The following is a 20,000-nucleotide window of genomic DNA, read 5'->3' as shown; positions in this document are numbered from 1 at the left end:
TTTTCCATTCTCTCAACATGGCCAAACCACCTCAACACATTCATATCCACTCTAGCTGCTAACTCATTTCTTACACCCGTTCTCACCCTCACCACTTCGTTCCTAACCCTATCTACTCGAGATACACCAGCCATACTCCTCAGACACTTCATTTCAAACACATTCAATTTCTGTCTCTCCATCACTTTCATTCCCCACAACTCCGATCCATACATCACAGTTGGTACAATCACTTTCTCATACAGAACTCTCTTTACATTCATGCCCAATCCTCTATTTTTTACTACTCCCTTAACTGCCCCCAACAGTTTGCAACCTTCATTCACTCTCTGACGTACATCTGCTTCCACTCCACCATTTGCTGCAACAACAGACCCCAAGTACTTAAACTGATCCACCTCCTCAAGTAACTCTCCATTCAACATGACATTCAACCTTGCACCACCTTCCCTTCTCGTACATCTCATAACCTTACTCTTACCCACATTAACTCTCAACTTCCTTCTCTCACACACCCTTCCAAATTCTGTCACTAGTCGGTCAAGCTTCTCTTCTGTGTCTGCTACCAGTACAGTATCATCCGCAAACAACAACTGATTTACCTCCCATTCATGATCATTCTCGCCTACCAGTTTTAATCCTCGTCCAAGCACTCTAGCATTCACCTCTCTCACCACTCCATCAACATACAAGTTAAACAACCACGGCGACATCACACATCCCTGTCTCAGCCCCACTCTCACCGGAAACCAATCGCTCACCTCATTTCCTATTCTAACACATGCTTTACTACCTGTGTAGAAACTTTTCACTGCTTGCAACAACCTTCCACCAACTCCATATAACCTCATCACATTCCACATTGCTTCCCTATCAACTCTATCATATGCTTTCTCCAGATCCATAAACGCAACATACACCTCCTTACCTTTTGCTAAATATTTCTCGCATATCTGCCTAACTGTAAAAATCTGATTCATACAACCCCTACCTCTTCTAAAACCACCCTGTACTTCCAAGATTGCATTCTCTGTTTTATCCTTAATCCTATTAATCAGTATTCTACCATACACTTTTCCAACTACACTCAACAAACTAATACCTCTTGAATTACAACACTCATGCACATCTCCCTTACCCTTATATAGTGGTACAATACATGCACAGACCCAATCTACTGGTACCATTGACAACACAAAACACACATTAAACAATCTCACCAACCATTCAAGTACAGTCACACCCCCTTCCTTCAACATCTCAGCTTTCACACCATCCATACCCGATGCTTTTCCTACTCTCGTTTCATCTAGTGCTCTCCTCACTTCCTCTATTGTAATCTCTCTCTCATTCTCATCTCCCATCACTGGCACCTCAACACCTGGAACCGCAATTATATCTGCCTCCCTATCATCCTCAACATTCAGCAAACTTTCAAAATATTCCGCCCACCTTTTCCTTGCCTCCTCTCCTTTTAACAACCTTCCATTTCCATCTTTCACTGTCTCTTCAATTCTTGCGCCGGCCTTCCTTACTCTCTTCACTTCTTTCCAAAACTTCTTCTTATTCTCTTCATATGACTGACCCAGTCCCTGACCCCACCTCAGGTCAGCTGCCCTCTTTGCCTCACGTACCTTGTGCTTTACTTCCACCTTTTGCTCTCTATATTTTTCATACTTCTCTATACTATTACTCTGCAGCCATTCTTCAAAAGCCCTCTTTTTCTCTTCCACTTTTACCTTCACTCCTTCATTCCACCATTCACTGCCCTTCCTCATGCTGCCTCCAACAACCTTCTTGCCACATACATCACTTGCAATCCCAACAAAATTTTCTTTTGCTAACTTCCACTCCTCCTCTAAATTACCAGTTTCTCTTACTCTCACCTCGTCATATGCCATTTTCAACCTTTCCTGATATTTACTTTTTACCCCCGGTTTTATTAGCTCTTCAACCCTCACTAGCTCCCTTTTACATCCACCTAATAATAATAATAATAATAATAATAATAAATGGATCAGATGAGACGATGGGAAGATGCAAGGAATAGAAATAGATGGAGAAAGTTGACTCGAGCGACCGATCCTGCAATACAGTGGGACTAATAACGTTGAAAGAAATTATTCTAATAGTCTTCCAGATTGTTAACTAGTTACAAGAGTATTTGCAACTAGTGTACGCAACCCGTCAAAAATGACGGCTAAATTTTTAGATAGATATGCAAACGCACAAAAGATTTGTGGGAGATTGTGGTTTACGAGTGTACCTCTTGGGGTAAGACCTCTTATCAGGGTATGACTACTTCTCTTCCCTTACCCGAGGGAAGGGGAGAGAGACCGAGTAGAGCGTGACGAGAAAGATATATATATATATATATATATGTATATATATATATATACATATACATATATCTATATATATATACATATACATATATCTATATATATATATATATATATATATATATATATATATATATATATATACATTCATATATATGCATGCATATATATATATATATATATACACACACACACACACATATATATATATATATATACATATATATATACAGTATATATATAAGCCAGACACTTGCTCCTTATTATACAGAGGAGATGTCTCATAGTATACTAAATTGCACCTTATAAAAAAAAAGACAAAATAAAGTCAACTAAAAACTGTTATGAAAAAATCAAGCGTTCTCCTTTCTCAGTTCTTGAGAGAATAAAAAAAAAATGAGATCGCAGTATGATATATAGTGAACAGTGAAGAAAACTTTTAATCCCTGCCAGGTTTTCAATTAAAACTTGGGACGAAAGGGACCTTTCCCAAACTGATTATCATGGAAAGAAGTCTTGGGATTAATCTGAATTAAATCTACGGATTGCAAGTCGAAGATTTCGCGTCATCTTGCCAAATTAAGCTCTGAGGAAATACGTTAGTCGAAGTATATTGGGGAGGGGGGGGGAGAGGTCTTGGCATCTATAATCAATTTTTTTTAGCGAGGCAGATTTGCACCGACTTGCAGCGGTGCCCTTTTTGCTTGGAAGAGTTTCCTCATCGCTGATTGGTTAGAATTATATTGTCCAACCAATTAGCGATCAGGAAACTTTTCCGAACTAAAAGGGCACCGCTGCGAGTCGGTGCAAATCTGCCTCGCTAAAATAAATTGCCTATAGTAGGGGGGAGTTGGGGAAAAGTGGGTAATCTTATTTATTATTGGAATACAACTATTTTGTAGATATACGAGAGCGTTAGTAAAATACATTACTTAGAGGTGCACATATGCCCCAAGCCCTCTACAGAAATGTCAGTTTTATACAGAGATTATTGCCCTTTTTACGAGTACCATTACTCTTATAAATTGTTGTGCGAGATCACAGGACTCTTATAAGTGACACGTGTCTAAGAATTATGGATGATAGGATCTTTCCGTCACAGTGGAGATTTCCACAAATTTAGTTGATTCAGCATATTGACAGAACAGCGACGCCTTCCTTGCTCATAAAGAGAGTCGGTATCACTCGAACTCTCACAAGAGTAATAGGCTGCCAGTCTGAGGGAGATATATATATATATATATATATATGTATGTATATATATATATATATATATATATATACACACACACACATATATATATATATATATATGGAGAAGAATTGAAACGACTGGCAAAACCTAACCCGATGCACTTTTCGTCAATAGACGTAGGAGGAGATGACGATGATATATATATATATATATATACATATATATATATATATATATATATATACATATGCATTCAATATAGTTATATAAGAAAAACACTTCTTCACAGTTACTAACAATCTCAAGATTGTATTGTAATGTAGGAGATCAAATACGAGAAAGTAAGATTCAAGTATAACAACGAAAGTAAAAGAAAAAAAAAGAATATATAAAATCATTTGTATCAACATCCAGTTAACCTTAGTTTCCAGATCTTCAGTACTTTTGTGTACACTAATTATTTAGGAACAAGAGAGTTTAGTCTGCAATATACATTTTTTTCTAATGTGTATTCTTTAGAGTTAGTATGTTCCAAGAAAAACCTCTTGTTTTACTGTCTAAATCATCAAATAAATTAGTACGATGTTTGTGTGTGTGTGTGTGTGTGTGTGTATGTGTGTGTGTGTGTGTGTGTGTGGAGGTGAGGGGATTCCAAGGAAAGGTAGCATGTTCAACAAGTTCTTAAAATAATTCTAAAAATTATTTCCTTTATCACTATAATTCCATAAAAGAAAAGTTATAGATTTTCAAAATACTGTAGCTCACCTAATTATACGAGACAGACCCCTGTTTACTTTTTAACAAGAAGCTTAAGAACAAACATCCGGTGAGATTAGAAAATCCTTTCCACTCACCAATCTCTCTTATGAGATATATTTTGATTAATCTTTGATTCCACGAATCCATACCGGTAGGCTTCTCTTAATCATAAAGAAAAGATGTTTTAATCAAGTACAAAAAAATACGTGGGAGATGTTTTTGTAATGCGGGATACATATTTTTCTCTTTCGCTGTGACCAGGACCCATCACTGTATGGGTCCTGGCTGTAACATACAGCTCTGCTTACTTTGCACGCTGTAACCAATCGCTTATCTATAATATTCACTTGAATGGGACACGTAAATTGCCTCTTTTATCATCTTATTATTGCTGAAGTTCAGTGAACGAATGGATGTCTTTTATTATTAATATTATTATTATTATTATTATTATTACTTGCTAAGCTACAACCCTAATTGGAAAAGCAGGATGCTATAAACCCAGGGGCTTCAATAGGGAAAATAGCCCAGTGAGGAAAGGAAACGAGGAAAAAAATATCTTAAGAGCAGTAACAGCATTAAAATAAATATACAGTGAACCCTCGTTTATCGCGGTAGATAGGTTCCAGACGCGGGCGCGATAGGTGAAAATCCGCGAAGTAGTGACAGCATATTTACCTATTTATTTAACATGTATATTCGGACTTTTAAAACCTTCCCTTGTACCTAGTACTGTTAACAAACCACCCTTTAATGTACAGAACACTTAATGCATGTACTACAGCACCCTAAACTAAAACAGGCACAAATATTAAAGGCGATTTTATATCATGTGTTTCCTAAACACCTAAAAAGCACGATAAAAAATGGCAACCAATGTTTTGTTTACGTTCATCTCTGATCATAATGAAGAAACAAACTCATTTAGTGTACACATATATGTACGTATAGGTTAGTTTTTGCATCGATTATATTGATTATACAGTACTGTATGTTGATTTTTTTATTACCAATGTTTTAGTTTACGTATTTTTCTTAGGACTTCCAAATGAAATCTTTTTCTTTATGACGCCGCCTGAAACGACGGCGTGTACGCTCAGTAAACAACCACGCTCAGAACAAACAAGGCATTTAACGCGCATGATGATAGTGATAAATAATGATACAGTACATACAGTATTTACAGTAAAAGCATTTACAAAATATGTTACCTTACAAATATAAATTATACAGTACTTGTACGTAGCAAAGCAGGAAAACAATTTGAGAGAGAGAGAGAGAGAGAGAGAGAGAGAGAGAGAGAGAGAGAGAGAGATTGTTTTACGTACGTAAATGTAAATTTTAAACAAAAAAAATATGATAGGTTACAACATGTAGACTTTTAAAACCTTCCCTTTAACTTAATGCATACAGTACGTACATTACTAAACTATAAAACAGGTTAAAGTAAAAAATAAAGATTGTTACTGTACTCACCACGAAAGAAGTTCAAGAAAAACTTGAATGACGATGGCGATGAATTTGCTGCACAGTAGAAATGATGATGATGAAGCTGATGATGTGTTCTACTGTGCAGTCAATGATAGTATTTTACGTCTCTTCAGACGGAGGTGTCTTTTCCTGGGACACCTCTTCAACTTCTTCAATTTCTTCCGAAGGCGTACTAGCAGGAGGAACTGGCTCTTTTTTGCGAGGCTGGAAGAACATTGTGATCGGAAGTTGTTGCCGCTGCTTCTTTTTTCGATCCAAGAGCATCCTGTAGGGAGTCGTGATGTCATCGACCTTATTTGAGAATTGCATCGAGCGAACCATATCCTCGTCCCACTCTTGTAACATTTCTTTCGCCTCCTTCATATGGTTGCAGAACTTGGCAAGCCGTTCTAATGTTAAGCCCGTTTCTTCGACATTTTCTTGGGTCTCTTCCTGGGTACCCTCACTCTCTTCCTCACTTGCCGATTTCGTCAGGTCTTCGAGGTCTGCGTCAGTTAGGGGCTGGGAATGGCAGTCCAACAACTCGTCGACGTCTTCAGTCGTCATGTCGCCAAACCCGTCACCCCCAATTATGGCAGCCAACTGCACAGATTTCCGTATTGCAGAGTGTTGGATTTCCGACGGAGTAAATCCCTTGTCGTCGTAAACAATATCGGGCCACAGCTTCTTCCAGCTCGCATTTACGGTTGCAGGTTTCATCTCTTGAAGTGCCTTTTGAATATTCTGCAGGCACGTGGCTATGGTGTACTGCCGCCAGTACGCCTTCAAGTTGAAGTCTTCATCCTCGTCATCTTGGGCAGCATCCACACACGCAACGAGGTCCGCCAAGGTATTCTTCGTGTAGAGGGCCTTGAACGCCCTGATAACCCCCTGGTCCATTGGTTGAATTAATGACGTGGTGTTGGGTGGCAGGAACTCAACCTGAACGCCCTCACGCGACAGGTCAGTTGCGTGTCCACCAGCGTTATCCATAAGGAGAAGGATCTTGAATGGCAAGCCCTTCTCTAAGAGATATTCATGGACTTGCGGGATGAAACACTGGTGGAACCAGTTGGAGGTCAGCATCTTCGTAATCCATGCTTTTTGATTATGCATCCAGTACACGGGAAGGAGATTCTTATTTTTATTTTTCAAAGCGCGAGGATTTTTCGACTTATAAATAAGCCCCGGCTTTAACAAAAATCCAGCAGCATTGCCACACATCACGAGGGTAACGCGATCCTTGAATGCCTTAAAGCCAGAGGCTTTGGCTTCCTCTTTGAACAGGAAAGTTCGCGACGGCATTCTCTTCCAAAACAAGCCGGTTTCATCCATATTAAAGACTTGTTCCGGCTTGTATCCACCTTCAGCGATAATGTTCTTGAAAGTCTGGTTCACGTAAGTTTCAGCAGCGGCAGTGTCAGCGGAAGCAGACTCCCCATGCAGGGAAACGCTTTTCAGGGCGAAGCGTTTCTGAAACTTCGCGAACCATCCTTTGCTTGCGGAAAAACGTTTCTGAGGCTGGGAATCAGTGGATGTCCCTGGTTGAGGATCATCTGCATCATCATCATCTTCAGCATGGTTGCCGTCGTCGTCTTTAGGTTCCTTTGCAGCAAAATTCTCATATAAGCTCAAAGCCTTTGTTTGGATGGTGTTCGTATCCAACGCTATGTTCTTCTTCCGGCAGTCGGCAATCCACACAGCTAAAGCACCTTCCATGCGTACGATCGTTTTATTACGCGTTGTAACAACTCGCTTCGCTGATCTGCTAAAGGTGATTGCAGCAGTCTTTCTAATGTTCGCCTCGTCCTTCTTGATGTAGCGAACGGTGGATTCGTTGATGCCAAAATGGCGGCCGGCGGCCGCGTAACTTCTACCATCTTTTAACATGTCGAGAAGCGTAACCTTCTCAGCTATCGTCATCATCCTTCGGTGGCGTTTAGGCTCACTACCAGCCTTACTAGAAGCAGAACGCTTGGGAGGCATTGTAACAGAAAGTTCAACAAAAAGTTCAACTTAAAACAGTCGCACACAGCACAGATTAAACTTCACAAAGTTAAGAACGTCTACTCAGCAATACGCGGAAAGAGAAAGTGAGCGATGCAGCCCCGCGAGAACTTTGATGCTGCGGGCAAAACACCAATCACAGGCTAGATAACAAAACTTGAGTTTTGATTCGTCATCTATCAGCGCTTGAACCAATCACAACCCGTCTTACAGTACTATGGCGCGTTGGTTACTCATAGAAGATGCCCCCGCGCATACTGAACGTACGTAGATTAAGTACAATACCGTAATAATAATAAATAATGATAATAATACTGTACAGTAATAATAATAATAATAATGATTAATAATAATAACAATAATAATTTTATTAACAACAACAACAATAATAATAATAATAACAATAATAATAAAAATTTACGTACGCTATTTTACGCCTCTCTCTCTCTCTCTCTCTCTCTCTCTCTCTCTCTCTCTCTCTCTCTCTCTCTCGTACGCTTACAGTATTCGAAATGTGATTTTTGCAACAAAGAATATTATTGGATGCAGTACTGTACTACGTACGTATACATACAAAAGATTCATGGAAAAGAAGCACATCCATTACAGTACACACCATTCTAATATGGTATGACTGCATCTGATTTGCGTTTCATGTTCGATTTAATTTTACTACGTACTGAATTATCGTATGATCACATTCTCTTTTCGTGTTTTATTTCTTTCTGTGCTGAATTATATATCATATGTAATGCAATGAACAATCAGTAAGAGCAGATATTACTAATTACAGTATTAATGGAATTACAGGTAACAAAATATCGTATTTGGTTGTCTTCAGATTTCGCGGTATTTTCGAATTTTCCGGAAAATCCGCGATATGTATATATATATGGGTTATGGGAAAACCCCGCGAAGTGGTGAATCCGCGATTGTCGAACCGCGAAGTAGCGAGGGTTCACTGTATCCTATATAAACTATAAACACTTTAACAAAACAACAGGAAGAGAAATAAGACACACTAGCGTGCCCGAGTGTACCCTCAAGCAAGAGAACTCTACCCCATGACAGTGGAAGACCATGGTACTGAGGCTATGACACTACCCAAGATTAGAGAACAAAGGTATGATTTTAGTGTGTCCTTCTCCTAGAAGAACTGCTGCCTATAGGTAAAAGAGTCTCTTCTACTGACGTTATAAAAGTTCACTGAATTTCTATTAATCTGATGAACTACTAAACTAAATTATTTCCTTCAACAGTTAATAGTGATATATAGTTCAAATAACACCACATAATAAGGATAATAATTGTATAGTTATTTTAAATATAAATAATACCATTTACCTGTAAAGGATTTCAAAAACTAGATGGCTTCCAGCTGACAGAGTTTTATCATTATTCTTGAACACAGAGTAGCTGGTCTCGTTGATGGCCCTTGTAGTTCCAGTCCATTGCTGTAATGATAATAATGATAATGATAATAACAATAATAATAATGATGATGATAATGATAATAATAATAATGATAATAATGATGATAATAATTATAATGATAATAATAATGATAATAATAATGATAATAATAATAATAAAATGATAATTAAATAATAATAATAATAAAAATTATAATAATAAAGAGTAATAACCAATAATAATAATAATAATAATAATAATAATCGAACACTTTGAGACCGAACTAAGATTATTAGAAACTTTCTACATGCAAAAACTTAACCCTATTTAAAAAATAGATAACTCTACTATTAGCAGAAAAGTGTTTTAATTTATAATTCTAATTTATATCAATTTATTGTAGCTCTAGATTTTTACCAATTATTTTTTAATATTGCGACCCGAGACTATACAATAGGCTCCCACGAGACATACGAATAATTGAGAATATTAAGGCTTTAGAGAGGAAACTGAAGACCTTATTTCGGGAGTGTTTTGACAGTGATGATCAAACAGTAAACGAGTAATACACATTGTGAAATGTTAAATGCTCCCGAATGAACATCATAAACGACCGTGGAGATCCTGTAGAGTGTAGGGTTCCCCTGCTGTACGGGACCAGATAAGCAGCCCTTAAAGTAAGTAAAGTGTTTTTAACTTTACAGACTTTACATGACGTTGAAATACATACATACATACATATACCAAGGCACTTCCCCCAATTTTGGGGGGTAGCCGACATCAACAAATGAAACAAAAACCAAAAAGGGGACCTCTACTCTCTACGTTCCTCCCAGCCTAACAAGGGACTCAACTGAGTTCAGCTGGTACTGCTAGGGTGCCACAGCCCACCTTCCCCCGTTATCCACCACAGATGAAGCTTCATAATGCTGAATCCCCTACTGCTGCTATCTCCGCGGTCATCTAAGGCATCGGAGGAAGCAGCAGGGCCTACCGGAACTGCGTCACAATCGCTCGCCATTCATTCCTATTTCTAGCACGCTCTCTTGCCTCTCTCACATCTATCCTCCTATCACCAAGAGCTTCCTTCACTCCATCCATCCACCCAAACCTTGGCCTTCCTCTTGTACTTCTCCCATCAACTCTTGCATTCATCACCTTCTTTAGCAGACAGCCATTTTCCATTCTCTCAACATGGCCAAACCACCTCAACACATTCATATCCACTCTAGCTGCTAACTCATTTCTTACACCCGTTCTCACTCTCACCACTTCGTTCCTAACCCTATCTACTCGAGATACACCAGCCATACTCCTTAGACACTTCATCTCAAACACATTCAATTTCTGTCTCTCCATCACTTTCATTCCCCACAACTCCCATCCATACATCACAGTTGGTACAATCACTTTCTCGTACAGAACTCTCTTAACATTCATGCCCAACCCTCTATTTTTTACTACTCCCTTAACTGCCCCCAACACTTTGCAACCTTCATTCACTCTCTGACGTACATCTGCTTCCACTCCACCATTTGCTGCAACAACAGACCCCAAGTACTTAAACTGATCCACCTCCTCAAGTAACTCTCCATTCAACATGACATTCAACCTTGCACCACCTTCCCTTCTCGTACATCTCATAACCTTACTCTTACCCACATTAACTCTCAACTTCCTTCTCTCACACACTCTTCCAAATTCTGTCACTAATCATGATTAAATGGGAGAAGATGAATCAATTTGTATTAGTCCTACAATTCCTCTTTCTACTACGTTTTCCCTCGTCTAAAAAATAATAATCATAATGATTAATAAGTAAATAAATAAATAAATAAACTTAAAAGTTTATTTTCCTCGATCGTAAGTGAAAAGTAATTGAATAAAGTATCAAAATTAACAAAGGGAGAAATCCACTGAAAAACTAGAGGGGCACTCAGTAGAGCGCAGACCTCCGCCGAGGCAGCTTATTTCTCGACCTTGACCTTTAACCTTAACATGTATTAATTCGCATGGATTTTCATACACTCAAATATGAGCCAAGTTTGAAGTCTCTGTAACAACGATGTCAAAACTTATGCCTGATTACGTGGATTGGACATTTTGTTTGACCCTGACCTTGACCTTCCGAAATTTAACAATTTCCAGCTTTTTACATAACAGTTAATCCCAGCAAGTTTTTTACTATACGATTAAAACTGTGGTCAGGAAGCTGTTCACAAACAAACAAACACACAAACATGAGCGAAAACATAACCTCCTTCCAATTTCGCTGGCGGAGATAATAACCATAAACTATCATATGATAAATTTTTGGAATTCACCACTGAGTACTTGATATGCTGTACTGCAAATGCCAAATAAATTAGTATTTAAACTTAAGCTCTACAAAATTACAATAGATAAGTTTAATTAAAAGAAACATGATGTCTAAAAATGACATAATGCAATTTTAAACAAAAGAAAGGAAATCATTGGACTCTGTAAACTTTTTTTATTTAAAAGTAATTTCAACATGAAAATATAAGATGTACAGAAACGTAGAAGAAATGGATGTATCATTTTTCTAGGTTTATCATAAATTTATTTCTTTTTTTTAAATGTTTCGGTACGAATAAACTTGAATAAACAACAAAAGGTAATAAAGCTCCATAGTTTCAATATCAAATTAAAAGCAACTATTAAAAATCCCTGTAAATCAATGTTATAGTGATAATTAATTCAAATTTTCATACCTCAAACAGCTTCAACGGTCCTGTGAATTCGAACTGTATGATCCAGGACTGGATCGGCGATCTGATGGGAAGACTCACGTTCCCATTCCAGCCTTCATTCCAGGAGGCTTTGGCGGAGAGCAATCCATCACACGGAAGTAGTTTGGAAGTTGCCATTCCATTTTCTGCAAGGTTTAAAGGTTGGTCATGAATGGTAGAGGCAAGGGGCAGTGACAATGCCCCAGAGACTAAACATACATACATATAATCAGCGCCAAAGTGCCTCTCTACCAAAGCTAGGGCCACGGAGGGCTAGGTAATGGATGCTGATGATTCAGTAGGTAGACCTATAGGCTCCCTTAAAGCCCCATCATTACTTCATAAGGATGGTGAGGTTGCAGACGCTAAAAGAAACTATCGAGCTGAAGGTTTGCCCGCATCCCAATCCAGCAGATCACCAGGCAGGGACGTTTCCGATAAGCTACCGCAACCTCTATATAAGTTACAATTATAATCTTACAACATTATGTATCTCATAATTATCTATTAGTCACGATTACCTCAGTTCTACAATTACTGTTGAAGATAAATCAGTGTAATTTTCCGTGACAATCGGTGAACTTCTAATATGATCTTTGACGTAATATTCAAATTAATCATTAAAAAATTACTTCCATAAGGAGGATAAACAACATAGGAGACAACACATTCCCTTGGAGTACTCCGCTGTTCACTGGAAATTCATTTGATAAGACTCCATTAACAATAACTTTGCAGTTGCTATGCTCATGAACAGGCTTTATACAAATTAACATATTTAAGAGGAATTCCATAATACCACCGGAATCTAACAAAGGCCCTTTGCGTCAATAGGCGTAGGAGATGATGATGAGAAAAATTACTTGATAATCATGTTCATTGCTAGGGTACAGTTGACTACAAAAATTTCGGTACACAACATAGTAAGCTAAGGAAACATCTGTACTGTAATATTTCAAGACCTCTACAAAATGCTTTAATAATAATACAATAATAATAACATTCTAAGGTTCATGAATATTACAGTAATATAAGTTATAATTTAAATCTATGGATATAAAAAACCTTTGTTTTGTGCTGTCGTTACATTGTAGAATTGACCGATTTATCATTAGCTTCCAGTGATGTGTATTGAAATTTACAAAAGAAACAAAAATGGATAATTCTGTAGACTATTCATTATAATTTTTCATTTATTTATTTATTTATTTATTTATTCGTTTTTATTTTTTGAAGAAAATATCACTCAACAATTAACAGATATCTAAAAAATAATTTTCATTTAAATCTCGAATGCTCTGCACAGCACAGCGCAGAGACAAACGCACTTGAAGGTGCAAACGTCATTTCCGGTTTCTACTGAAGCGGTGGAAACCGGATTTTACCAGTTAAAAGTCCGCCATTTTTGGAGCCTTGAGGTGACTGACCAGTGATTTGAAACTGGTGGACAATAATAATAATTTCACAGCCTAGTTTGAATTTTTAAGATACCCGTACTCGGTTTATGAAGAATTTCGCCAATTGCATGACCTTGATATTGAAAATTAGTAATATCACAATCTGCTAGGTCAATTTCACACGCGATCTTGCGGGTATTTTCATCTAATTTCATAAGATCATATGTAATGTGTAAATAGACAACAACAACAACAACAACAATAATAATAATAATAATAGTACAGACAATAACAATACGAGTTTCATTGAAAAAGTTATCAATATTGATAGTAAAAAGGTATATAATTTGTATAAATAAAGAACAACTCTTCGTGAAAAATTATAAATTTTGAATATTCAACCTAAAATTTAGCAATGCGAACAATATCCTATTCAAACCAACAAACAAACAACGATTGATGTAAGATGAACGACATAGATGCAATGAAAAAAAATGTAATCTCATTAAGTAATAAAAATCCTAAGAAGTATACATAAAATAGTTAAGAAAATGAAACAGTTAGACTCAATAAAATTGAAAAAAAAAATTCCAACATTAAGCATATATTTTTTTTTTTTTTTAATATGTAGAGTCCTCTGCCATGAAATTTCAGAGGCAATTCGCCCTAAAAATTTCAATGAATTGACGAAAATTTCATTCTGTAAAGAAATAGTAAAAAAAAAATTTCTGAGACCAGAAGATGGAATGATGAGCTCTTCATTAAATATATATAAAAAAGATAAAGGAGTTTGCATGGAACAGTGGATTCGGCTTTGGCATGAAAGCATATAAAGTCTCTTTTATTATTTCGATGTATACTGGTAGAGAATTATTTCTAATAACTTTGTGACAGGACTTCAGTGAAGAAAAAAGGATTTTCCAATAATCTAAAAAAATAGAAGAATCTGGAATTACAAGTTTTAAAAACTTCAGGAAAATGGGGAATTACTGGTGATTATCAGAGGCCAAAAGGATAACTCAGAGCAGAGGTCTATGGAAAAACCCAGGGCTTTACAACATCTTTATGGATTTTAAATAACTTAGTAAAAGGACTTCAGTGAAAAAAAAAAAAATAGAAGAATCTGGAATTATATACAAGTTTTAAAAACTTCAGCAAAATGAGACATATTGGTGATTATCAAAGAGGAAGTCTAATGGATAACTCAGAGCAGAGGTCTATCGAAAAACCCAAACCTGTACAATATCTTTATGGAATTTAAATAAATTAGTAAAATGACTCCAGTGAAAAAAAAAGGATTTTCAACTAATCTAAAAAATAGAAGAATCTAGAATTAAAAGTTTTAACAATACCAGAAAAATGAGAAATACTGGTGATTATCAAAGAGGAGGCAAAGGATAATTCAGAGCAGAGGTCTATGGAAAAACCCAAGACTACAAAATCTTTGGAAAAGTCGAACAAAATTCTTTACGCGTAACAGTGAAGTTTAAAGATAAGAAAATGACTTATGCATGGGATGTGGAATGGTTGATGTTTGCAGAAGATGCTATTCTGATTGGGTACAGTGAAGAAAAAATGCAAAATCTGGTAAAAGTTTTAGAGAAGAAAAAATGCAAAAGCTGGTAAAGATTTGATTGGGGATCGAAGAGGAGAATGTTCAGAGCAAACTATAGTAAATGAAAACATCAAAAATTAGTTAATGAATGTTAGTATGAATCTCGGAAGACAGGTAATAATTGATTTGTATAAGTAACTTGGAGTTAAAATAACAAATTATTATTATCATTATTATTATTATTATTATTATTATTATTATTATTACTATTATCATTATTATTAATATTATTATTATTATTATTACTACTACTACTACTTCCTAAGCTACAACCTTAGTTGGAAAAGCAGGATGCTATACTGCAAGCCTATGGGCTAAAACAGGGAAAAATAGCCCAGTGAGGAAAAAAAATAGGATTTATTAATAAATAAAACTAAAAGAGAAGTAACGAAAAATTAGAATAAAATATTTCGAGAACAGTAACATTAAAATATCTTGTCCATATATAAACCATAAAAACTTGATAAAAGGGGGGCGGGAAGAATAGAGATAGAATAGTGTGCCCGAGTGTACCCTCAAGCAAGAGAACTCTAGCCCAAGACAGTAGAAGACGATGGTACAGAGGCTATGGCACTACCCAACACTAGAGAACATTGGTTTGATTTTGAGTGTCCATCTCATAGAAGAGCTGCTTGGCTAGAGTCTCTTCTACCCTTACCAAGAGGAAAGTAGCTACTGAACAATACAGAGCAGTAGTTAACTCCTTGAGCGAAGAAGAATTGTTCGGTAATCTGTGTTGTTAGGTGTGTGAGGACAAGGGAGAATGTAGAAAGAATAGGTCAGACTTAGTGTATGTGTAAGGAAAAGAAAAATGAGCAATAAGCAGAGAAAGGGCTCCAATGTATATATATATATATATATATATATATATATATATATATATATATATATATATATATATGTATATATATACATATACAGTATATATATATAGATATATATATACATACAGTATATATATATATATATATATATATATATATATATATATATACAGTATATATAAAGTATATATATATATATATATATATATATATATATATATATATACATATACAGTATATATATATATATATATATATATATATATATAACTCTCTAAATAATCAATTAAAAGAATTAAGAAATTTACATTGAGCTTAGCCCCGATTCTATAAACCTCCGCCACCGCTTGCTTATATCTTTACCATTAAAGGAACAATCAACTCTGATTTCACATCCTCGTTAGATAGAAATCTCACACACGAAGACACTTCCAAGAACCAGAATTCTCACTACTAAAGGCCCGGATGTTATCTAGGGAATACCCATTAACAAAGAGACTAGATATTCTCAGAGGACAACCAATTAGCGGAAAAATAGTACGAGTGTTCAAGATAAATTTGCTAGTGCAAACAGACACTCTGTAGCCAAAGTCTGTATATCATCTCCTCCTACGCCTATTGACGCAAAGGGCCTCGGTTAGATTTCGCCAGTCGTCACTATCTCGAGCTTTTAATTCAATACTCCATTCATCATCTCCTACTCCGCGCTTCATAGTCCTAAGCCATGTAGGCCTGGGTCTTCCAACTCTTAAAGGTTTAAAGGTCGCTCATGAATGGCAGAGGCAAGGGACAGTGACACTGCCCTAGCAAGCAGAACAATGCCCTAGAGACTGACCACATATTATATGATCAGCGCCCAAGCCCCCTCTCCACCCAAGCTAGGACCAGGGAGGGCCAGACAATGGCTGCTGATGACTCAACAGATAGACCTATAGGCTCCCCCAAATCCCCCAACCTTACCTCACAAGGATGGTAAGGTTGCAGACACTAAAGGCACTAACGAATCTGAGCGGGACTCGAACTCCCGTCTGGCAAACACCAGGCACAATTGTTACCAATCAGGCCACAACAACCTCAATTATTTCAAAGTCTGTATAAGGGCAGTACATTTCAAACCTGGAATTTGGGATAATTCTATGAGAGCCCTATAAGAGGTATGCCTACAATGCTCCACATACGGTTCATTGTTGGCATTAACAAAGGGTCTTTGTAATGTCCCTTCGGCCCCCAACTATTATTATTATTATTATTATTATTATTACAAGCCAAGCTACAACCATAGTTGGGAAAGCAAGATACTATATGACCAAGGGCTCCAATAGGGAAAAATAGGCCCAGTGAGGAAAGGAAATAAGGAAATAAATAAATGATGAGAACAAATTAACAATAAAGTAATCTAAAAACAGTAACAACGTTACTACTGTACGAATGGGCTCTCTGGTCCCAGCGTTGGGCCATATGCCAAAAATTCTATAAATCCAATCCAATCTTGGAAGACATTTTTGGTAGAAAATTAGTCCGTAATAGAGTAGGAGTTAAGTAATAATAATTTTCTAGTCTCGTAGTTAAATAAAAGATTTATTATGTGTCAAACTACCGTAAATGAAAACTCTGGTGAAAATTTGAGGTGATTAACACAGATCATTATTCTTGGTAAAGTCCTTAGGCCTATTGTTTTTGATTGGTTGAAATAATTGCAGATTATATCTAGGCTTGAAAGCTAATTGGATCTCAGTTTGTCCGGAGAGATGTCGTCATATATATATATATATATATATATATATATATATATATATATATATAAATATACAGTAATATATATTATATATATACAGTATATATATATATATATATATATATATATATATATATATACAGTATATATCATATATACTGTATATATGTATATATACATAAATATACATATAACACATATAAACATATATATATATATATATATATATATATATATATATATATACTATATATATATATATATTATATATATATATATATATATATATATATATACACAGCTTCAACTTTATTTGAAATTCAAATTTTGCCCGATTCGTAAATTAAGCTGAAATTTTTAATCAACAGGTAAAATAAAATTAGTGGGTAGAAAACTAAATATAAGACGAAATAAGAACGAAAAGCTGTTTGAAATAATGTCAATAAACTTATCAGAAACTTTATCTGATGAGAAAACACAAGTGGGTTTAACAACGCACCACCAACAGTAGGCCTGCTTAGGCATCAGCTGACATCAAAGTTTGTATAAACATTTATATGAAAGGCGATAAGATACAGAATAGAATATCTATCATATAAATATTAAATATATTGGTAAAATAGACAATAGTGCAGTTTCAATTTAAGTACAGTAGCCTAATTGGAACTATAAACTATACTCAATTGTTTTTGATGAGGCGCATTTGCACTGACTCGCAGCGGTGCCCTTTTAGCTCGGAAGTTTCCTGATCGCTGATTGGTTGGAAAAGATGACTCTAACCAATCAGCGACCAGGGAACTTTTCCTGAGCTAAAAGGGCACCAATGCGAGTCAGTGCAAATGCGCCTCATTAAAAAAAAATAGAGTATAGTACTAACTGTCATTACTTAATTAGAGCTAACTGGAAATTTTATTTATTATAAAAATCATGGACAAACTAGAAGAGGGAAAAACCTAAATCAAGGGTTATGGGAAAATTTAAACTTAAAGCTGGATACGCCTGCCAACAAAATATATATTACATCGTACCTACGTGAAGAGCCAGAAAATATAGGATCACCCGAATTGTTATCCAGTTACTCTGCATCTTAATCCAATTTTCCACACGAATCAAAGCAGAGTAAATCTATCACTTTAACTGTACCATAATGTTTACTTGATTTATATAAACGAATAGAAGTTATTCATATCAGTAATTTATTAAAATACATTTTTCAATTTAGAACACACCAGTAAACCCAAGCTGGAAAATGGCGATAGACTAATGGGTCTAGGTGTGAGCACTTGTTATCACAGTTCAAACAACACCGGGTAAAAAAAGTAATGCCTCTGTTTTATAAAATTTATCGTTAAATCAATATATATATTTCACTGCATCTTCTACTAATAAACAAACACAAGTGCACGAAATCCGAATTCCTATATAAACGAATAGAAGTTACTCATACCAGTATGTACTAAAATACATTTTTTATTTAGGAAAACACCAATAAACCCAAGCCGGAAAATGGCGATAGACTAATGGGTCTAGGTGTGAGCACTTGTTATCACAGTTCAAACAACACCGGGTAAAAAGAGTAATGCCTCTGTTTTAAAAATTGGTCGTTAAATCAATATATATATTTCACTGCATCATCTACTAATAAACAAACACAAGTGCACAAAATCCGAATTCCTCGCTAAGGGGTTCATGGTTTATCAAGCGTAATTTTAGGAATTTCCTAGTTTTTGTATACTGCGCTCATCATCGTAGCAGAGAGCCAGCGACTGTGTGGGTAATTCAATATGTACCGTATCTACACATGGACTGAACATCCGTCAGTTACTGGTGGTCTCTAGGAATTCTCTCACTTGTATGACGTCATTGGCCTTGATGTAAAGACCCAAGTTTAGTCACTCCCTAGCCCTCCCACCATCTCTTACATATCCACAAATATATATCGTAAAATGTATATGTAAATATATACATACATCGTACACATATATACACACACATATATATTATATATATATATATATATATATATATATATATACAGTATATATATATATATATATATATATATATATATATATATATATATATATATATACAGTATATATATATATACTGTATATATATGTATAGGCCTATATATATATATATATATATATATATATATATATATACACCGGTAAACACACGCACACACACATATATAAAGATTGCTAATGAATATACATATTTAGGATGGACAGTATTTCCTCATAAGGATAAGCATGGAATGGAGAGCTTTTAGTAAACATTATTATTATTATTATTATTATTATTATTATTATTATTATTATTATTATTATTATTATTACAAGCTAAGCCACAGCCATAGATAGAAAAGCAAGATGCTTTAAGTCCATGGGCTCCAACAGGGAAAAATAGCCGAGTGAGGAAAGGAAAAATGGAAATTAAAAAAATAAAGAAAAAAAAACATTACAAAGAAGTAATGTCAACCAA

The 20,000-nt window shown here is 35.6% G+C and overlaps 1 protein-coding gene across 1 annotated transcript in view; it reads right to left on the bottom strand.

Moving 5' to 3' along the window:
• Positions 1-9,211, bottom strand: part of LOC137628768 (modular serine protease-like) — a 141,127-nt gene extending 131,916 nt beyond the window's left edge. The window contains exon 1 of the mRNA XM_068359978.1: positions 9,118-9,211. The gene's annotated coding sequence lies outside the window, so the exon portion shown is untranslated. The remainder of the gene's footprint in view (positions 1-9,117) is intronic.
• Between the last annotated feature and the right edge of the window lie 10,789 nt (positions 9,212-20,000).

Source organism: Palaemon carinicauda, chromosome 2, assembly GCF_036898095.1.
Source record: "Palaemon carinicauda isolate YSFRI2023 chromosome 2, ASM3689809v2, whole genome shotgun sequence".
Lineage (NCBI taxonomy): Eukaryota > Metazoa > Arthropoda > Malacostraca > Decapoda > Palaemonidae > Palaemon > Palaemon carinicauda.
This window is presented reverse-complemented; position numbering and strand designations above follow the sequence as displayed.